The 23,422-nt window shown below is 41.4% G+C and overlaps 1 long non-coding RNA gene across 1 annotated transcript in view; it reads left to right on the top strand.

The window, feature by feature from the left end:
• Positions 1-2,495: 2,495 nt before the first annotated feature.
• Positions 2,496-23,422, top strand: part of LOC121495908 — a 46,489-nt gene continuing 25,562 nt past the window's right edge. The window contains exon 1 of the long non-coding RNA XR_005989067.1: positions 2,496-2,556. This is a non-coding gene — a long non-coding RNA (uncharacterized LOC121495908). The remainder of the gene's footprint in view (positions 2,557-23,422) is intronic.

Genomic DNA, 23,422 nt, shown 5'->3' on the forward strand with positions numbered 1-23,422 from the left:
TCATAGCAGCCAGTGCCACCCCCCAGCTGTTATTCTTCCTTGACACTGTTGCCAAAGGCTCAGCAACCCATCCTCACTGTGCCAGGCTCTCTCAGGAACTTCACTACCAACCAAAGACCTACATATCCAAAGCTTATGTGCCCTATTCTCCCACACTCTGCTGCCACCAGGAACCCCCTTCTTTATGGGGATGCTTAGCAAGCAGAGGCTGACCCTTCCAGGGTTGCAGCTCTGTATGTGAGATTACATATCACTAGTGGAGTTAGTACAGCTGAGTAGATGCAAGGAGAACCCCTTGTGTAACCAGTTACAGCTACACAGAAATATTAATAGGCTCAATTTTGGGGGCACTGGCTATGTGCTAAGCACTTAATGTATATGGTTTAATTTAATTTATATGCTATGATAATGTATATGCTTTCATTTAATTTAATTCACAAAAATCCCACAGGAAAATAATTATTATTCCTACTTGTTGTTGAGAAAACGGGATCAGAGAACTTAAGTAACTCATCCAGAGTTACAGAATGAATAGGTAAAAGAATTAAAATTGAAGCAGAAGTCTGGCTGACTCTAATGCCTACCTTCTTCCCAGTTTAGGTCATTGATACACAGGCCTCCTGCTGGAAGCACTAAGCTATGATACAATACCATAATTTTTCTCTTTCCAATGACTCTGGGGCAGTTAATGTACCTATATACCCTTGCTAGGTGGACAGGTGAACACCATGATCCATATAAGGCAGAGGGATCACACGACTGCTCGAACCCTATGGTGAGTGTTGAAAATTTTCAGAAGCCTGACCTCTTTTCCATTTTGCATTCTAACAATTCTAGAAATAAATGCTAAAAGACAAATAAGATTCAAAGTATAATATTAGATGTATTGTCCAAGATAAAGGACTTCTAATCTATCACACTGGAGAACACAGCTTGGACTTGGGGCAGGGTGAGATTTCCTACTACTTCCCTTCCACCTCAGCCTAGACCTGGGGACTCATTTGAAGGAAAGGATGAGTCTACGCAATGAACCCCAGGCCCCTCATGTGCCCTGCCAGCTGCCAAAGGGAGCCTACTTCATATCTTGTCAAATGCAAGAGAAAGAGAGAGCACCCCCGAAAAAGAAAAGAGCAGAGTGAGAAAGGCAAGCTGGAAAGCTGGGGCCAGAGAACAGAGACACACTTTGTTACTTCCTGAATGCAGATCAGAAGCACAGGTACCCACTATGTATGGGTGCAGAGCAAGTCTGAATCAGAGAATATAAGAATATAAAGGCCAGAACTGTTCTAACTCAGGACCCCACTCTCTGGGGAATGTGAACCAGTGGAAGTCAGAATCTCCCCATCTCATTAATCAGATAAGTGACTCTCCCATACGGAGGAACTAGACTAAGGTAGGAGAGAACTGGCAGTATTTGCTCCAAAATGGCTTCCTTTGGAGAAGATCCTTTACCTGAGAACAAGAAAACAAGAGAGTAGGATTCTCATCAGTACTAACAGTGGTTCATTGTTTTGAGAATATTTCAAATACTTGAGGGGAGACTCAACAGGGGAGTAGTGGTGAGAGTAGGGGATCTGAAGTCAACAACTATCTAGAATCCTCAGCAGGTTGTATTCTTCCATTCTGTGGGCTTGGAGCTCTCTGAAGTCCCACATGACCCGCCCTGTGGGTGGGGCCATCCTGTCATCTTCCTTCCTGTTATAGTGCTTGGACTCCAAACTAGTTTTATTTGCATTCTTTTCTCAGACAATTGTGATATACAAATGAGGTGTGAACATTGGATAAAAGAAGAAATTCCATAGTTGATATGGGCTCATTTGATATGTTTTAAAATGTCAGGAAAGTCTGGATCCATCTGAGGACACTTCCAATGTCAAAGGCAGGTATTGAATAGCACGGGATGTGAGATACCCATAAGAAGAATGATTGGATGTGTTTCCTTCACATTGGGAGCAAAGCTGGTGCTTGCAGCTTTAATTCTCCTTTCCATCTTGGTTCCTTGCTGCTTAAAAGATTGGGATTATTTATGATTATGCAAGGGGGTTGGACTGGGAGGTGAGAATGGTCGTTAAAGAATGTGTTTTGCTTTTTAAAATGGGAGGTTGAACTACAACATGATTGCATAATGTGGGGAGGCGTAATCTATATAAATCTTTGTAACTTTTGTTTATTTGAACCAAGTTTGAATTGCTTGCTCCCATGATGCTGGTAGGCTTTCATTTTATTACCTAAACCAGTTTGGTCTCTGCTATTCTGAGTCTCCCCTTAGTTCTCCTTATCGCCCTCCCAGGCAAGCTTAATATATGTTAATAGAAGCTATCATGACCCCACATGTCTTTTCAGAGTCTGAAATGAACTATTGTATTGAATCCTATGAGAAATGGGAAATGGGTTCAAATACAGAAGGAGAGAAGTCTCCTGATATTCCCTTGATACCTAGCAAGTAGATTATTTATGCCAAACAACACCATTAAAATATGTTTCTGGTTTCTTGTAGCTCTAACATCCTACAACTCTTCAGCAACTGCTGTGAGGAAAATAATCAGATTTTATCAGGTAAAAGTTAAGAGATAAAAAGCAAAACATGTATATCTATGCATTTGAGTTGAGATGAATATCACTTATGTTGTAAAATCTAATCAGAATAATAATGTAAGAATAAAATTTACAGTTCTGAAATTTAATATGTGCCATCTAGAAAATCAGTCCCTTTCCATATTTTCATACTTCCATCCCTTTACCACCTTTTATTCTAGGAATCCAACTGCTCTATTTAGACTAAAATGCTCAAATATTCTGCTAAGTGAAGCCACAGCTGCTCTGTCAGAAACATCACATTGAAATGTGTTCTGAAATCATGTGGCAATGTTATGAGGACAACTTTCATTTCATGAGCTGTGAAACCAGCCCTGGGTGTCATGAAGACTTTGAGCAGCTCTTGCAGTTCTTAAAGGACCCTTGGAAACAAGAGGAGGGCAGTGGCAAAGTCTAGCCATAGCTGAGCCAACTGGCATAGTAGAAAGGGAATAAAAGTAGATTTTCTTAGATCTATTTCTTTATTTTTCCATATGTTTCAAAGTCATTAATGATTCAAAATTCTAAAGCCACAAAAGAAAAGACAGTGAGGTCTCCCTTCTCTCTTGTGTCTCAACTACCAAGTTTCCCTACAAGCAAGAGTGTTAAGATTTTCTCAGACAAATCTGCAGATGTATTTCATGTATATAACAGAACTTAGCATATTACCCCCTCTAGCATTTTTCTCTACACAGAGTTTACTATACATACTATGAAAAATGATAGCTCATTATAGTTTATATTGAATCTCTCTTATTATGAATGAAGTTGATTGTATTTTCTGATGTTTTAAGAGATGTGTATTTCCTTCCCTATGGAGTGATCATATCCTTGTTTACTTTTTCTATGGCAGTTTTAGTCAGTCTTTTTTCTTATTGATCCTAGGAGCTTGTCTCTAATAGGGAATTGACCCTTCCTCTGTGACGTGAGTTGCAAACTTTTTTTCAAAGTTTGTTGGCTTTGTTGATGTTGGGTTTGGCCATGTAGAACCTTTGACTTTTTTTTTTTTTGTAGTCAAATTTTTCATTTATTTCTTTTATGGCTTTTGTGTTTTTATTACGGTTTGATCTTTCCCACTTTAAGATCATAAAAACAATTCCTCTATAATTTTTTCAGTACTTTGTGATTTCATTTATTACACTTAAATCTTTTGTTTATTAAGAACATTTGGAACTTATTCTGGCATAAGATGTTAAATATAGATCTGATTTTATTTTTGTCTTAATGGCTAGTCAGCATTCCAATTCTAAAAATTGCAGTGCTCACTTTTTTCCCACTGACTTCAGGTGCCTGTACATATTTGGGGCATTTCTGGGCTTTCTATTCTTTCACTGTTGTCTGTCGATGTAGTTATGTGCCAGTATTAACACAGTTTTAATTATTATATCTTTATAATATGTTTTGACATCTGATGGTGATAACCCCTATTCCTTCTTTATCTCACTGTTCTTGTTTGTTCTTTCATCTGGACATTAGAATCATCTTTACTAATTAAAAAACTTGGTATTTTTATTCATATTTCATTAAATAATTTAGGGAGAACCAAGATACTTTAATATGGTCTTAGAACTACATTATTAGGAAGGAAAGAGCTTGAAAAAGAAGGGGATGAGAATGATTTTTTCCTTGTGCTGAATATATCCATAGGAAAAATAAAAAGAAATTCAATTGGAACTTGAAACTTTGTTCTAGGGCAGCCTTTCCAAAAGCATGTATCAAAGACCCTTGTAAGGGGGATCCCTGGGTGGCTCAGCGGTTTAGCGCCTGCCTTTGGCCCAGGGCGTGATCCTGGAGTCCCGGGATCTAGTCCCATGTTGGGCCCCTGGCATAGAGCCTGCTTCTCCTTCTTCCAGTGTCTCTGCCTCTCTCTCTCTCTCTCTCTCTCTCTCTCTCTGTCTATCATGAATAAATAAATAAATAAATCTTAAAAAAAGAATGAAACAACAACAACAACAACAACAACAACAAAAAACAAAAACAAAGACCCTTGTAATAGTAATAGGAAAAACTAAAAAAAAAGGGGGGGGATTCGGTGTTTAAAAGTTTGATAAACATTGTCCGCTATATTGCCTCTTAAAGATTTATGATAAACAATAGCCAATAAAGACTATGAGAGAGACAAGATGTGCTGGAGGGGAGGGAAGATGCAGACTTCTACTGTATTAATGATAAACAAATACTGTTTATCACCTGTCCTCCCCAAAATGACTATGAAAACCCAGCAGTAAAGATGCCTATTTACTTCTGTTTACCATGTTGCTTCAAAACTTGTATTTCTTTCTCCAAATAACACCTCTTAATATTCCAAAATATGTTCAGAAAAACTCAGTTTGGAGAACCTCAGGGCCAATTGTAGATATATTTTTTAAAGATTTTATTTACTTATTCATGAGAGACACAGAGAGAGAGAGAGAAAGAGAGAGAGAGAGAGAGAAAGAGAGGCAGAGACACAGGCAGAGGGAGAAGCAGGCTCCATGCAGGGAGCCTGGCGTGGGACTCCATCCCGGGTCTCCAGGATCACACCCCAGGCTGAAGGTGGCACTAAACCATGGGGCCCCTTGGGCTGCCCCAATTGTAGATATTTAAAAGAGAATTTTTGCATATAAGGTCCTTTCCGATTTTTGATGTTCCTTGATGCTAAGCATCAGTAAGCTAAGAATCTAGGAAAATAATCTTTAGGAAATTATTTTTGTATCAAGTTTATTCCCACAGGGATGATAGGTGATCAGATATCGTTTCTACCTCTTCCACGATTGGACTCCTATGTGAATTCACTGAAATGGGTGAAATTGCATGTTCTATGCCACCCTTCTAGTCACTGATTCATTCATTCACTTGGCACTTATTAAGTACCTAGTTTGTGCTGGGCCCTGCCTAGTCCCTTTTCATGAGCCTCAAGAGGGGCCTCAATAGCAGGCCCCTGAGGCTGAGCCTCCAGACCCCTCTCTTGCCTCATCACTACCTCCTCATGTTCACTTTGAGGTATATATTTCTAAGGGCAATTGTTCTAAAAACGATATTGTTCTATATGGGAAAGTTATAATCCTGAGCCTCTGGCAGCACTGTTTGCCTTCCTGAAAACAACTATGACATAACTGAATCTCACTCCAGGCAGGATGAGACACCAGAGAAAAAGGAGAGAGGAATTTCTGCAAGTGATAGGGACTCAGCTTAAAACACAGATGTTTCCGCAATACCATTTGCAAATAGAAAAGGTACAAAGGTGACTTAAGAAAAGCACAGAAAGAGTAGGGTTTCCTATTTAAAAACCATTTAGAAATCTTCGATGTGGTAATCCTCCTGTGTTATGAAATATCTTTGAAATAAGTACCAGAAAATGAATAGAGACAGTATCGTGCAGAGGCAAAGTATCCAACTTGACTCAACACCAAGACTCTTTTGAGTCCTGAGATAGGCTGGAATAACATCCTTTGCCAAAAGACGTCAGATCCTGCAGTGGTCAATACTGATTAAATTGTGAGATTCATCTGTGGTTTTGATGTGGTTCCATGTTCTTGATGTAGACCTATAAATGGCCCCCTATAAAGTGCAAAAAATTCAGAGATATTCCCGGAGTCTTAATAGAAGATCTAAAAAGCACCAGGTTTTGCAACAAATTACTAGTCTCTTAGTTCATCTTCCCTCTGTTTTAGAGCTTCATTGTCAGTCAGATTCTCTCCCTTAAAGCAGCAAAGATGGCCAACAGCAGTATTAGGCTTTTATTCTACTGGTTGAGCAGCCCCAGAACAAAGAACATCTTCCTTCCTGATATTTTCAGTAACAAATCTTAGAATTCATCTCAGTGACCCTGAATGGGTCATGTGCTCATTTTCAAACCAATCTTGGTGACTCTGCTTGGCAGGTCTGGGTCACATTCCCATCTTTAGAGCTGGGGACTAGATTCAGTTCTGTGTGAACCAAGTGGACTGGGAGAGTGATGGTGGAGAGGAAGTTGAGGTTCTTCAGAAAAGAAGTAGATTCTGTTATCAGAAGAGATTCTAGAAGATTAAGAATAGAAGATGACCACTAGCCCTGTGGTACCATCTCAGGGTTAGCCATGGCAGCCAGGGGGAGGGGAGAGAAGTGGGCAGTTCTCCAGTCCTCTTACACGTGCTTTAAAAAGAGCATTTCTGGTCCTCCCTCAACCAGCTTTATTGAAATATAATTGGCATATAACATTGTGTAAATCAAAGGTGTACCATGTGTTGATTTCCTTACATGTTGCAAATGATTACCACCATAGTTTTAACCAAGACCTCCATCATATCACATCATTACCATTTTTTTATGGTGGTGAAAACATTTAAGATCTATTATCTTAGCAATTTCCAAGTATATAATATAGTATTATTAACTATAATCACCATGTTGTGTATTAGATCCATAGAATTTATCTTATAACTGGAAGTTTGTGCTCTTTGACCAATATCTACCCAGTTCCCCCACTATCCTTTCCCTCTTCCTTAGCCCCTGGTAACCACTGCTGCAGTCTCAGTTTCTATTAGGTAGGCTTTTATAGATTCCATATATAAATGATGCCATACAGTATTTATTTTTCTCTGACTTACTTTATGAGCATGATGCTTTTAAGTGTCATCCATATTGTCACAAAAGGCAGAATTTCCTTCTTTCTCTTGGTTCAATAATAATTCACTGCATACACATACAACATCTTCTTTATCCACTCGTCTGTTAACATGCCCTTAGGTTATTTCCATATCTTGGGTATTTTGATCAGAGCTACAGTGGACATGGGAATGCAGGTATCTCTTCAAGATCTTGCCATCACTTCCATTGGATATATATACCCAAAGTGGGATTGCTGGATCATATGGTAGTTCTACTTTTAATTTTTTGAAGAATCTACATATTGTTTCTTTTAGTGGTTGTATTGATTTGTATTACCACCCATAGGGCACCAGGTTGAAGAAAATGACTAGTAATTTGTTGCTAAACTAGAATTTTAGAAGCCACAACTTTAGTTAAGCTTTCTCAGTTTGTAAACCAAGTCTTAGAGATGCAGCATAAATTTCTCACAGTCACACAGTTGGTAGAAAAATGATGATTCCATTAGATTAGAGATATTTAGCCAATCAACATATTTTGAAGACCTAGTGTGTATAAGGTCTTGTTCAAGGCACTGGATAGAAATGCAAAGATGAATATCTCACAGAGCTCACAATAATTTAGCAAAGGTATGACAAGTATAAAGAGAATTCACAGGGAAAAATGTGTGACAATCTGTATTTTCCAAAAATGTCTACAGCAATATTTCTGATCCCGCAATCTTTTCCAGAATTTTGCTATTCTTTATCAGGGATGGACCTCTATCTCACTCCCTTGAATATGGGCAAGCTTGTGAGGCTCCAACAAATTCAATGCGGCAGGTTGAAGCTAAGTTAGAAAAGGCAGTATAGTTCCCACCTGGCTTTCTGTCACAGGATGTTCAACTTTAGAACTCAGCCACCTTGCTGTGAGAAAACCCAAACCATCTCACACAGAGGGACCACATGGAGAGGCCATGTGGAAAGGAACTGAGTCCCAAGCTGAATGCCAACTTCAACTGCCACTCATGTGAATGAGTATATGAACCTTTAGATGAATACAACCTCTGGCTTCAAGTCTTTCAACGCCTGAGACATGGTGGAATGGACAAGCCATCCGTGCTGTGTCTTATCCAAATTCCTGGCCCATAGAGTCTGTGAGCATGATAAAATGGTTGTTTTATGCCAGAGAAAGTGGAACAGAGTAATTCTGTCTAGATCTTCATAGATGGTATAATGAATTGTATGAGCAATTGCTATGAACTGGCCAGAGTGGTTTTTTCCCACCCCCTTCCTCATGTAACAGTCTGATTGGTGTCCATGGCCTCACTAATCACAATAATCCATTCCCTTGGACTCTGAGATTTCAAGGAGATTGCTCTAGGAACCAGGGCTTAATAGGAACTTAATGCAGCTAGAGTCTTCTTTCTACCTCTATTGTTCACTTATACCCCCCCACTCCCAGCCCAGTAACTTCAGCAATATGAGATACTTCTTTCTCTCTCATTATCCATTTATCAACCCAGGAGGGCCCTGGTTCCTATGGCAATCTCTTTGAACATGTAGACCACACCAGTATTTTTCCCAAATTCTCAAGCCAGTAATTTTTCTTTCTTATATATTGGATTTCTATCCCTTCCCTCCAAGAATTCTGCCTAACTTAAAAGGTTTTGTGAAGGATATAGCCTTGGAATTGGCACTTGGAAGATGGTAGGACATCAAAATCCTGAAGTCGGGAAAGGGCTTTATTATTATTTTTTTAATACTTTTTTATTGGAGTTCGATTTGCCAACATATAGTATAACACCCAGTGCTCATCCTGTCAAGTGCCCCCCTCAGTGCCTGTCACCCAGTTACCCCATCCCCCCCCACCAAGGGGAGACAATGTCCATGGAGAACGGAGCATGGCAGCTAAAAGCATTGGCTTTTCAGTTGCCAGGTCCTAAATCCAAATGCAGCCCCATCCCTTACCCATTTAGAGAACTTGGACTTTACCTCATCAAGCTGCCATTGTCTCACTTGTGAAATAAATTAACACTAAGGCGTGGAGTTATTGTTATGATGAAGTGACACCCATAACCCCTCTTGGCTCAGTGTCTGGTGCATGTGAAGGTTTAGTTGTGGCTACTGTGCAAGGACAGTGTTGAGTATGGATGAGGAGCAGCTCATGGCAGGAGTTTGGCTGAGATAAAACTGGAGCCTGAGGCTGGAGTTGGACTGTGTTAGGTGGGCAAACAGAAGCCATGGACATTTTACTAGCAGAAATGATTAGAGATGTGAATACACATACTTCCCATATATAGATCGCATTTTGATAATAGGAATTCCATCTCAATCTAGCATCAGCAGCATAGCTTCATGAGGATACATAATATATTTGGATGCAACTATGAGGCTGCTTCCAAAAGCCTACGGACCTAGATGTCAGATGTTCCTCATTCTCTGCACCTACAAGGAGAGTCTCTGCTTTTACTCCTTAAAGATTTTTTGACCTGAATGTGTTGTTGTTTTTTTTAATTATTGTGAAGAACAGACTCATACACAATCAGTGGTGAGCAAATGTAGACTTTACTATAGATTTATGTAGTGGACATTCTCAGTGCTCTATCAGATCTCATATCCCCTTTTACTATTTTGTGCTCTGCCTTCCCTACTCCTCTGCCTTCTTGCATGCAACACCTTGTACAACCCTTCCTCAGTGAACACTGTCCTCCATAACAGAGCCAGAAGTGTTTGCGAATTGATCCTCTTCCTCCACCTGGCCCTTGACCAAGACTGACAGGTGCAGTAATGTAAGAGCCCAGCTCCCTTACCACCAGTGGGGACAACGCTGAGCTTTACTTATACTTCAGAGTTCCCCTGTGGGATCAGGCTGACGAGTTTTGCCTGGATTGTATTTTAGCTTGGCTTTTCCCTCTTCTCTATCTTGTTTTTCCTGCTTCCTTCTTGGTCTCCATTAGGAGCACCTCCTTAATAAGCCCCTTGCACAGAAATCCTAGCCTGAGGGTCTGCTTCTGGGAAACTGTTTTCTAGGGCAAATGGAGGGAGGAGTTTATCATGTATATGCCACAGCAAATAACTTCAAAATCTCTTTGAGACGTTTACCTCTCCTGCTCTGCTAAGAGGTACATTTTTCCTTTTCTCCTTTCTTGTTTACAAAGACTGGCTTTCTTGGTTTTCTCCCTGAACCCTCCACCCCCAGTTTCAAATTCTCACCTCTTTATTTTACAGAACAGTTCTACCCCAGCAATCACCCAGACTTCTTTACCAAGCCACCTGAGATCAGCAAGACCCTCTCTCCTTAGAAAGCAATTTAGGGAACATCCTTTATTATAAGAACATGCTTCTTGGGGTCTCAATCTTTCCTCCAAGTGACTTACTAACATATCTAATCTTATGCTGCCCTTGAAAGGAACTGTTCTTACCAGCTGGGCTAATAACATTTTGCCTACTGATGTTATCTATCTGTGTGATTGTGTATTGGTAAGTATGAATGTATCTCAACTGAACAGTATATGCATTGCCTTACTAGCCTGGGATGAGTAATTTCTAAGCATTTGATTTCTATACACACACACACACACACACACACACACACGCACACACACACACAAATATTGGGAAGATCTGAAAAGCAAGCAAGCCTTTTTGCAGGGGTGGAAGAAGAAGGAAAGTGTGGATTGGGCAGAAGGGGCTGGAATGCAATTTCTAGAAATTCTTTTGTCCCCAGACACCAAACCTCAGATCCGCATGGCTTCCCTCACCAAGCAGGCCTGTTTGTTTTCACTGCCCCAGAAGTTCTGCTCAAGCAACTTGCTCTACACCTATTGCAATGTGTTTCTCAGACCTTTCACAGGAAGCTGCTGGCTGCTGGTGCAAACTAATGAGTATTTTTCAACACAAAGCCTCTGGTTGAGATTATGAAGTAATTTATTAGGCTCCTACTGCAGTGAGCACACACAGTTCCTGCTCAGAACAGACTAATTAAAAACTTCCCTACCATGTACGATTTCAATTGTGTTGGGGAAAAAAATGAACAATTCCTCTGGTAATTTTTCGTGGGTAGGAAATGATAACATTTCTTTAAAAGACTGTGGAAGCCTAGCATTGCTTAAGTCGACAAAATCAGCATCTGTAGGTTTTTTGGTGTGTTACTCAAAACATGATTGTCTTTGTACAGAACAGATCCAGTTTCCCACCTTTAACTCTGATGTGGGAGAGTTAACTGATACAAAGGTAAGAGCCAATATTGCTAACTGTTGAGAGGGACTGAATTTAAAGGTGATTTTATTTTGGGAGTGATAGAAACCCTGGTAGCCCTAGTTGCTCCAAGTTCAGAAGTTTTTCTCCTTTAATAGCCAAATATCCATCATCTGAGCCCCTCATGTCCTACCTAGTAAGCCTCTCCAGGGTGCCTTAGGAATTTCTCAGGAACACCAAAACATTTCAAAATTCACCCTGGTTGTTGCTTGTTACCTTGGACAGACATCTGACCTTGAACTATGGCCACTTTCTGTGTGAAAACAAGACTCTTATAAACTATCTATGTACTGTTTTACTCCAACAAAAACATTGAATAAAGGTTTTACCAAGTCTCAAGCACACCTATTCAAACTTGCCTACTAAGTGATGCTGAGACCCCTAAGAGCCTAATTGCAGCCCATTATTTTTTTTTAAGATTTTATTTATTTATTTATTCATAGAGACCCAGACAGAGAGAGAGAGAGAGAGAGAGAGAGAGGCAGAGACACAGGCAGAGGGAGAAGCAGGCACCATACAGAGAGCCTGACGTGGGTCTTGATCCGGGGTCTCCAGGATAACGCCCTGGGCTGCAGGCGGCGCTAAACCCCTGCACAACCAGGGCTTGCAGCCCATTCTCAACCTGTTTTTAGAACCATACCTGTGCCTCAATAACTAAACCAGAACAGTAACTAATCTCAAGAGAGACTTTCCAACCCACTTCTGAAATAATCAGAAATTTGAAAAACAAGAACAAAAAAACTTCCCTTTCTCAGTATTATGTCTGTCCCTTTCACTTTTAGCTTGCAGGAGACTCCCTGACTTTTCTTAAGGAATATGATTCTTAAAAAAAAAAAAAAAAAAAAGGAATATGATTCTTCTTTGCCGGATGGGTAATATACTCTGCCTCCATTTTAGATTATTTTGGGGGTCTTTGTGTTTATTCTGTGACAGTGGACATCGGCTGCTGTATTCCCCAGAGTTCAGCTAAGATGGGGCGGTGATATTTTATAAAACTTTACTGGAGAATAGGGTGATGGAGGGAATGATGGAGGGAGTTAGGGATGCCTTAAAACTGCACACCACAGTTGTCTTTCTCAAATCCTTTGGCCATGCTTTCCCACAGAGACCCCTTCTTGGTTATCCTTCCTCTTACCACCAGCCTGTGACCTTACTAAACCAGTTTGCATCCCCACAGAATGAGTGTTCTTGCCAAGTTCCTGCCTATCTGATTCAGATCCCTACTCCACTGACGCTCAGGGAAACACCTCATTTCATTCTCACTCTCAGTCCATTATCAGTATCTTAGCATGGTAATCTTAGGGATGCCTCTCTATCATCACTAAAGACTACTACTTACAGTTTCATGTGGAGCAATTTAGATTCTCACTATCTCCAGAAGCTCTTCATTGCAGTTGAGGATATAGCTTTACTTTTTCATAAAGGATCATTAAAGTTTTCCAGAAATGAAGGAATAGTGTGCCCTGGGGGGTGAATCTAAACATCCATCTTTAAAGGACAAGAAACATTGTTGATGGTTAAAAAAAAAAAAAATCTCTCCTCTTATCTCCCCTTTAGAGTCTAATGAGGACACCTCCTTTACATTCACAAAGAGTCATTTGCTTCTAGTGTTTGCCAGGCTCGGTACCCAGAACCAAACAGGCAGGGAAAGCTAAAGCACAATCCATGCTCTCAAGAAGGTCATGGCTTACTAGGGGATTTCAAGTGACAATAGAGGGATCAGAATAGAGATTGCAGGTGTAAGATGAAGAAACAGAAAGGAAAAGGAGAGTCAGGAAAGACTTCCAGGAAGAGGTGGCACACCAGTGGGTTTTAAAGCACAAACAAGAATTTACCAGATGGATGAAGTAGGAAAAGAATCAGGCAGAGGAAATAAAAGCAAAGATACAGTGGCAAGAACTAGTATGCAATATGGAGATGATTATAGATGGGTAAATCTAAAACATGGATTAAATGCAGAGGTAATGGGAGAAAATACAAGGGTTAGATCCCTCCTGGATATTTCTCCAGAGGGGATGAGGAAAGCTGGAAGCATTTTGTGGGGATGGGGGTGAGGGTGGGGGGGGATGGAGGGAGGTGAAGGTGGGGATGGGTGGAGGCTGACATGATCAGATTAGTGTTTTAGAAAGATCACACAGAGGTTTTTTAACTAGAGGCCAAGATTCCAATCAGAGAAATACTGTGGGTGAGGGTTGCTGAGACCTCAGTGATGAAGAAAAAGAAGTCCAGTGGGACGATGTTTCTGACAGGCCAATGGTGATACCACCAGCTAAGACTAGAAGTACATGGAGGAAAACTGGTGTGTTGGTAAGGGAAGTGGGGGTTAGGGGAAGCAAGAAGGAGGGGGGGGTCAGGAGATGTCAAATGACGAATTCTGGCTTGAGAACATCCAGACTTCTGAAGATGACTGGTTAGTAGTTGGATATACAGATCTGAAATTCAGCACCAAAATGTGGATTGATGGTGTAGATTTTAGTGATAATTATCATCATGAATGGACATCTGATACTCCAAGGAGAAGTGTAGAAAGAGAAAAGAAGGGAGAAAGGGTTGACTGTAGAATCCTGAGGTGTGGGGCAGTGGTGGCAGTAAGGTATTCATTTGTTTCTTTTTTAAAAAATTTTATTTATTCATGAGAGACACAGAGAGAGGCAGAGACACAGGCAGAGGGAGAAGCAGGCTCCATGCAGGGAGCCCGATGTGAGACTTGATCCTGGGCCCCCAGGATTACACCTGGGCTGAAGGCAGGTGCTAAACCACTGAGCCAACCAGGCTGCCCTATTCATTTGTTTGTTAATGAGAACCAGAAACAATAAGGTACAGCCTCTTGATAAAAAAAATAAGTCCCACTTTTCCACATTTCTGTATTGATTCCAATAATCTCTAAAGCTCCTGATATCCCCCAGAAACATCAATTTTTGTAATTTCACTAAAGCGGTGACCTAGAATTATGCCAAGTCCTATTGTACAAAATCGAATAGTGTTTTCATTCATAAGGACTTGATGTCATGAAAATATATAATGGCCAGCTAACTCGGCTCCAGTAGCTTCAAAGATCAAAGATTGGGAAAGGTTCTTACAATGGCATTTTCAGGTGAGATGGGAGTTTTCCAGCCTCTGCAATATCTGATCTGGCATCCCACAATCTCATAACATTTCTGATTTAAAATGGCTTCATTGCTAGAGGCTGGTAATGCCAAATGTCTTTTATATCTCAGAGCTCAGCTAATGCACAGAGATGACCCTTTACAAAGAAAGCTGTCTCAACTGGTACTTCTTAAGACAAAGGAGTGACATAGAGAGGTCACAATTGCTTTCTAAAACTTGCCACCACTTCTCTAGGCAGTTCTAGGGTGATGTGTAAAGTCACTTTAACCTTTGTAGTTTATGGGCCTTTTCTTGCCCATGAGATAGTCAGAAGCATGGTAGTACATGCCATACCTGCCAGAAGTCCTGTGAGTAAATTACTGAACACCCTGTAGGCACTCTAACCCTAAGTTTAGACTCAACTTTTGTTGGACAAACCTTAGAGATCATCTGGTGCAACCCCTGAGGCCCATAGTTACCAAGTGATTACTTGTTTGGATAAAAGTATTGTGTTATCAATAAAGTATGAAAGTTTGTTAAAGATGTCCTTTTTTCTTTTGTGAATTAGAACAGATTAAAATTTATCCTACAATGTTTCTCACACTCATGTTCTGATAGGATTTTTGGATAGGGGAGAAGGGGGATTACCCTACAGTTATTCTAGGAGAAACTGAGCATACGTTAAAACCGACATGCTCTAATGTAGTCTCTTAGCAGTGTGTGAGGCACTAAAACTTCATCTATTTTGTGTTGTTTGAGAACATTTAAAAGGCTAGGCTTCAAATCCACTTCACCATCTCTGGATGCTGGATACTCCAGCAGTGGGGAACTTACTACCTAACCAGATGACTCACTCTGCTCAAGTGTTTTCTGTTTCTCGATCACACCTGGTTCTGCCTATTTGGACTATATAGAGTAATCCCAGTCTATGGGATTACTGGATGATAAGACAATCCTGGATGATTGTCTTCAGTATCTCAGAAGGCCAATTTTCTTGCCAGATTTTGAGTGTTTTCCCAGGTGTAATTTTACCTGTTCCTTGAGGTGTTCTTCATGTCAAGAGCTGGTTTCAAATTCCCACCTATTCTATTTGCTCTATCGGACTGCACACCAATTTGGCAGTATCTTTCATAGTGAGTAATGTCCAGAATTGAACACTCTGCCTCTCATACTTTCTTATCTTACTCAAGTAAGGGAGGATAATACCATCTTCCCTAAGAAACAGCTTGAATCCTGACCATAAAATGTGTTGATTCTGTGGTTTTAGTATCTGAAGCAGATGAGCAATAATCAGAAACTGAGACCTACCACCTCCAATCCTTCCTTTATACTCACCTTCCAGGAGTACATTCTGTGCTCATCTTCTTCTCTGCCATGCTCACTCATACCTTCTCCTCTACACTAGAACTGACAGCCTGCAGTGTTGGATAGAGGGTCTTTAAGGGATATCCAATCAAAAGTTCAATCTATCTCTGAAACCCAATGTTAAAGCTCACATTTAGGAACTTTGAGAAGGATGAAACTCCTGATAATAAGGTTCAGTTGGGTAGCATTCAGTTTTTCTCAAGTGAGGCAAGTGCTGCCCCTCAAGGGGATCTTTGAAAATGTGTGTGAGCAATTTTAGTTGTCACAATCATGGGAAGCAGGTGTCACTGGTATTAGAGCCATGGATGTGAAATGTTTTGCAATGCTTGTGAATGTTTTATAATGTCTCAACCAAAGAAATACTGTCACATCCCAAATTGCAACAAACACAAATGGAGGCAGCACAGAACTAAGTCAAAAGACCAGATCCTACTCTTATTCTTGTTCTTACTAGCCTCATTTTTTCTTGTTTGTAAAATGGGAGAAAACACAAATCTGTTGTGAGAATTAAGCCTCAAGCATTTAATCAGACTGTGGTTAATGACTCTTGGCTACTCAAGACTCATTCTCCTTTCAGCCCATGTGGTTTGAGTGGGTGTGGCTCCACACCTGCTTGGAAGAGCAGCATATTGCCTTGGGTTATCAGTCAGCTAATTCCAATCCATGGCTCAGTGATTGGCTCATGAGAGAGTGTATGATCATTACTCAGGCCCAGGATAATCAGCTCCCCAATTTTCATTAAAACCTGTGGGAGAAGAGAAGCTCTACTATCAAGTCAAATTGGACCTTTAAAGATTTGAACCAGAAACTGTGAATGGCTACCGTGATGGAGCATGAGAGTGATGCTAGCCTAGCATAAGGCAAAGACAAGAGATTGAGAGAGGGGCCTGGTATATATTATTCAATCCCGTGGATAAAGCTTAACCTGGAGAAATACATCCCTGGGAATTTTCGTTATGTAAGACATATGTTTCCTTTGTTAGCTAAATCAGATTAAGTCACTTACAACAGAAATAATCCTGGCTTGCCCAGCTCTTGTCTCTATCTGCCTTGAATTACAGTTATCAGTTACCTCCTCTGTGTGAATCCAAGCTCCTTAGAGGGAGTTATCTTTGAACCTTCCCAACTAGCCCAATAATAGATGTTAGTGCATCATGCACCAAAATATTTGATGCATGAGTAAAATGAAATAAAATGATATATATGAAAGAGTTTTATTGACTCTCAATTATTTTACAGATGAACAGCATATTATAGTATCAAAGTTCTCATGAATATTTCCTTCTAAAATTTTTCTCTAGTGAGACACTCTAGGGAAGTAAGATTAGTATGTAAGCAAAGGCATTGCTCACTTAATTTGGTTTTCACATTTGTCTTCATTTCAGCTTTGTACCAAAGCAATCTGTCCTCCTTATTGTGTCCCTAATAGTTTCCCCCATCAGATTGTCTCCAGTGCAAAGACCTTTTCTGTTTCAGATGTCCTCAGTGCACATGTGAGGTTGGGCTCCTCTCCTTTTTCAGTCCTTTCCAAAGCAGCCTCTTACTGCTGTGGGCTCTCAAAGTGGCTGGTTGCCAGAAAAGTGTATTCCTGTGGCCCAGTGGGCATCCTTGGGGACTTGTAATGTATCTTTAACATTCATTCATTCATTTATTCATTCATTCATTGAGAAGGCATTCATAGAGTACTTAATGATGCGTTGGGCATTGTCTTTGAGCATTCATACTCTTGTGCCATTCACAGACAAGTACATAGACAATTACAATGTAGTCTGATAAGCACTAGGGTGGGGGAAATATGGGGTTTTATGGGAGTAAACAAGAAACTGCTAGGCTGAAGTGAATCATGGAAATCTTCCTGGAAGAAGTGGCATTGAAGCTGAGGCCTAATGAGTAAGTAGGAATTAGGCAATGAGTGGAGAGGAGAGCCTCCCAGTCAAAGGGAATTGCAAAGACCAGCGGGTCAGTGGGGTGGAGGAGCATATGTGTTTGGGGAGCTGAGCATGGCACAGACTGACTGCAGTGTGTCTGGAGATGCGATGCCAATACTCTTTCCTTTGAGTCAGCTCTCCTTTTCAATCCAACCAGGCGATGCTCTTTTTTGCCTTATTCAGTGATTTTTCTTGGTTAAGCCTATTAACTTCAACTAAATCAGGATGCCAGGCAGTTGTGCCCAGCTCTACTGGGTCAATGGTCTGGCTGAAGCCCTTCCTTTCATTCTTTTTAGAATCCATTGATAAACTTCTCTAGGGGAATTCAATCCTCAACAGAGTATAGCCTGGCCTACCCTTAAAATCAGGCCCTTAATGATTGCAGCCACTTCAAATATGATTCTGTGTGTTTCTTTGAAAAAGATACCTGGGACTTAGGTTCATTAAGATCTGGAGGTGGGAGGGATAAAGACAAGAAGTGATGTGTGTATGTGTGTGTGCATTGGGGAGTTTGGGGAAGGTAGGGCTTGCCACTGCTTATTCATTCTGTGTAGATTCTTATCTGTACACTGGGTAGCTTTGGAAACCTCCTGAGAGCATCTCAGGTGAATAGGGTCTTGGGAACTCATGGCCTTATAGGATTTATATTCCTTTAGTGGTGGACATTGAAATTGAGCCTCCTCACAAAATGGAGTCACTACTCTTTGCTCTTTAATGACAAGCCATCCCCCCATCTTCCACTTGAGGGAGCCATTCCTAAATTCTGTTTGGGTTTATGGCTCTGCTTTAAAATCTTTGGGTATCTTCCTCCTGGCTGGGAAATTCTCACACCAGTGAGAATGGGGAAAATTAACAAGGCAGGAAACCACGAATATTGGAGAGGATATGGAAAAAGGGGAACCCTCTTGCACTGTTGGTGGGAATGTGAACTGGTGCAGCCACTCTGGAAAACTGTGTGGAGGTTCCTCAAAGAGTTAAAAATAGATCTGTCCTATGACCCAGAAATTGCACTGCTGGGGACTTACCCCAAAGATACAGATGCAATGAAACGCTGGGACACCTGCACCCCGATGTTTATAGCAGCAATGTCCACAATAGCTAAACTGTGGAAGGAGCCTCAGTGTCCATCGAAAGATGAATGGATAAAGAAGATGTGGTTTATGTATACAATGGAATATTACTCAGCAATTAGAAACGACAAATACCCACCATTTGCTTCGATGTGGATGGAACTGGAGGGTATTATGCTGAGTGAAATAAGTCAATTGGAAAAGGACAAACATTATATGGTCTCATTCATTTGGGGAATATAAAAAATAGTGAAAGGGACTAAAGGGGAAAGGAGAAAAAATGATTGGGAAATATCAGAAAGGGAGACAGAACATGAGAGACTCCTAACTCTGGGAAATGAACTAGGGGTGGTGGAAGGGGAGGTGGGCGGGGGGTGGGGGTGAGTGGGTGATGGGCACCGAGGGGGGCACTTGATGGGATGAGCACTGGGTGTTATTCTACATGTTGGCAAATTGAACACCAATTAAAAATAAATTTATTAAAAAAAAAAGAAATGGGGGCTTTTAGGTTACATGGATCTGAGTCATGAGATATGTAACCTTGCACAGATCACTTCACCTTCCCAAGCCGTGTTTTCATCTAAAATATGAGAACAATGAAACTTACATGTCAGGATTCACGTCAGGATTAAATGAAATAAAATATGTGAAGTGGCTGGCCCATGTAGATACCCAAGAAATATTGACAGTTCCCCTGTTATTGGGATGATCTCTATCAGGTTTCCATTTCCAGAATTCTGTGATTCTGACTCAGCTGACTGAAGGTGACCCTGTGGGACATTTGCTACTAGAGGGGTTTTGAGGAGAAATAGTATATGTCACTGCTGGGTGACACAGCTGATGACATTGCCAATTGAAAATAAACTATATAGAAAGAGCAGATGTGATGTGGTTTGAGGGCTTATCATAGTCTGTTTTCCTATTTCTAGGTCTTTCTGAAATGTGAAAATTGGTAATTGGGTGACACTCACAGTGTCCCATCTACTCTCTGGGTCCCCTTGTCATGTAGCAGCTGCAAATGAGTCACTGGCCAAGAGAGAAAGTCAGAGCCTGACAGCTCTCCCCTTCCCCGGGCTCACCTCTCAGTCCTGCTGCTGAAAAAGATTTAGGCCATGGTCACTGCTTAGACTAAAGACTCTGTCTCAGAGTATATAACAACAGTCTTAAGGAAATTTCCTTCTAAATTCTGGAGTGATAAATGAGATGCCTAGATCCCAATTAAAAAGGAAATATCACATTTGATTTCAATCATTAATGTAAAGACTCAATTATTAACTTTAATTTTGAATATCAAACCATTTTCTAGGGGGTGGGAAGCCTTCTAACCATGATAGGCATTTCTGTGACTTACCAGGCTCAGAGTCCAGTGGGACCTGGAATGCTAGTGAACGAATGGGTAAGGAGGGGTGTGATAAAAACCTACCAGGGGGGACGCCTGGGTTGCTCAGTGGTTGAGCACCTGCCCCTGGCTCAGGGCGTGATCTACAGTCTCAGGATTGAGTCCCACATCGGGCTCCCTGCCTGAAGCCTGCTTCTCCCTCTGCCTATGTCTCTGCCTTTCTCTCTGTGTCTTTCATGAATAAATAAATAAAATCTTAAAAAAAAAAACTACCAGGGAAGTATGTACAGGTACACAGGCAAGGGAGTTATGTTATATGGAGGGCTTTCAGCAAGTCCTAGCAGTAGAGGTGGTAACCAAGCTTAAGATTTAGATTCAGAAGACTGAGTGCCTCTCAGGCATGACTGGTTTTTTTCACAGGGTCTCCAGCAATTCTGATGCACAGACAGGGTCAAGTGTCCTGGCAGACATCCATACTTCTGTTTTGAGCATTTGCCTTTCCAGGGCCCCTTGGTGGTAGGGTCTTGCTCTCTTTTTGCTCAGTATCATTATTGCAGTCAGCTAGAGCCTAATCCCAAGCCCAGATCTGTGTCTCTCCCCAAAGAAATGCTATAATGAGGAAACCAAAGCTCCGAGATTTGGAAGAACTCTATGTCATGTGTTCTAAAAGTTAGAAACTCAATGATTCCAAGTATCTGTAGTATTTTATGTAGTATTTTAACTGCCTTAGTGCCATATCCCTATCCTTCTTCTGAAGGAATGCAATGACTCCTATTCTTTCCAAATGTGTATCTGAATTTCTTCAGATGTGTATTATATCTATGTTTGCTGTCATTTCCTTGGCTTTAAATATATACCCTTGAGTCACTTTTCAAGCACAACCTGTAAGTTTATTTACTTATGAACACAAGGGCCTCTCTCCCTTGTGAATCCCAATATAATTCCTGGAAAGTAGAAAAGGGGTAGATTTTGGCTAAGGCTCAATATAAAAAGAGGGCCCAGGAAACACTGGTGTGTGCAGAACTGAGCTGAAGGGAGAGAGGCACCCAGCTTTAGGCTGATACATGGTGCTCTCATTTCTTCCGGCACCTAATTTAAGTGCAAAAGCCAAGTTCCAAAAATTTCTGAATCTGTAGTCTTACCACCCCTGTTCTGCTTCTAAGTAGGAATCCTCCAACATTTAATGAATGAATTAATGCAGAAACAAATGAAGTGTAATATAACTCTGATTGACTACATTCAGACTCCTTTTGTCTGTGCCAGGAAAAGTGTTAAACCCACCTTGGAATGGAAGAACCTGGTGTACGAAGCTGCTGTCAACATCAGATAGCAGCAGAGGAGGTTTTTCCTAGGCCTCCAGAGGAAAGGAACTGTGGGTGGAAAAAAAAGACACTGTGCATTCTGGGTGGGTACACTCGGCAGGTTTCCCTCCTCTGAGATAAAGGTATGCTCTGTGACAGGTAACCTCAGGGAAACAAGCAAACGATGCTCCCAAAGGTAGAGGGGGCAAGCATTGTTCTTGACAAGGTGATACACTGGAGCAGTTTGCAGAGTTCCTGGCAAGCTGGAGAGCTGGCTGCCTGAGTTCTTCCTTGCTGGTGAAGCTCAGAATGGTGCTCTCCCTCTTTGGGGGACATGAGTGTAGCTGAAATAGCCTAGCAGGCCCTTGATTTCTGTATGCTATCTGCAGCATGTGCATGTCCACCTGTGCTGTGTAGTCTAAACCTCTTTTTTTTGGTTGTTGTTTTTAAGCCTGTGCTGTGATTTGGGGCAAAGAGAAAAACAGAGGAGTTGGGCTTCACTCCAAAAGCCTGGCTGTAGGCACATGCTTACCTAGGAGCATCCACACCAGTCCAGGAGCTAATCTTCAGCCAAGGGTGGATGCCTCTTCAGGGAGAGACTCGCTATCTCAGCTCACAGAGGCTATAAACAAGCCCTGAATCCTCATTGATTAACCACAATAAAAACTATAATTGAGCAAGTTGCTCCTGCAGAGACTAAAGTTGCAAGTCACCATGCCTTGCCCAGAATTGTGAGATAGTCACTCTGGAATCACAGCATCACTGGATGAATGCCTTTACTCCTGAGACTTACAAAGTACTGGCTAGAACTCATGGTGCCTGCTCTGTGGAGGCAGAGATGGTCTGGTGCTATCATGAGAGGAAATGGCCACATGGTGCCATATGATCCTTGCTGGGCATTGAAGTTCCAGAGAGATGAGGGGCTGCTACACAGCTTCTCTGCATACAGGACTGAGTTACTCCTAGCACTAAGTGTTTTCCATCAGAGGAAATGTGAGTAGCAACTGAATGAATTTCATCTATGAAAGTGAATTCATGTTTACATAAGGGCTGCCATGATAGTGTACTTCCCCACCACCATAACTGAGAGTAATTCCTTATTTCCAAAGCAAAGAGTGGATGCCTATTAGTGTCTTTACCTAAGTTTTCATGACAATCTCTTTTTCATTTCCAAGAAGACCCCAAAGCCATTGTCAAGGATGAAACTGTGACACAGTGTCCCCTGGATGGAAGCAAGAGTCCCAGATGGTGGCTCAGGTCCCCCCGATAGAATCTTCTGATTCCTTGGAGCTGTTTCTTCTAGCAGAAGGCCTCAGGCAGCCAAGGTTGAAGCAGCCGGCCCTGCCCTGACTGGAGCTTGGGTTAAGGTGGTAGGGACTGGGGGAAGAAGAGGACCAGGTATTTCCAGAAGCCTCTTGCGAAGTGTGCAGAAAAAGACCAGACTCCCCACTGTGTCTCTCCTGTTCCAGTGACTGAAGGGTCTCATTAGTCTGCACACTAATGGCTTTCTTTAGGGACAATGAGGTCCTTGGGGATATGGAGGCTGGAGAGTAACTGGAAAAGCTGATGAAGTTTTCCAGGTCTCATGGAGTGCAGCTCGAATTTCGCCTTCCCTCCCGTTGCAATTCCAGCTGCCCTCACTGCTTCTTCGTAGTCATTTGATTGTTTGTTTCCTTTTTTTCTTCCCTGAAAGCCCTGACAACAGGACATTTTGAATTCATTGTTAAGAATGTAGACCCAGACATAAGTGTATTAGAGGGAATAAAGTGAATACAGATGGGGAGCTAGGAAAGAATAACTCAACGCCTACAGGAAGCCAACAAAATGTGCTAACTTAAACAGAAAGGGTATGGTCAGCAATTCTGGCACTGAAATACATCAAGCTGTCAGGGAAGCACTGAGGCTTCCCACTGGTAAACCCTCTAGGGCCCCTCTCAATCTCTGGTTCTTTCCC

This window comes from Vulpes lagopus, chromosome 7 (genome assembly GCF_018345385.1).
Source record: "Vulpes lagopus strain Blue_001 chromosome 7, ASM1834538v1, whole genome shotgun sequence".
NCBI classification, from domain to species: domain Eukaryota; kingdom Metazoa; phylum Chordata; class Mammalia; order Carnivora; family Canidae; genus Vulpes; species Vulpes lagopus.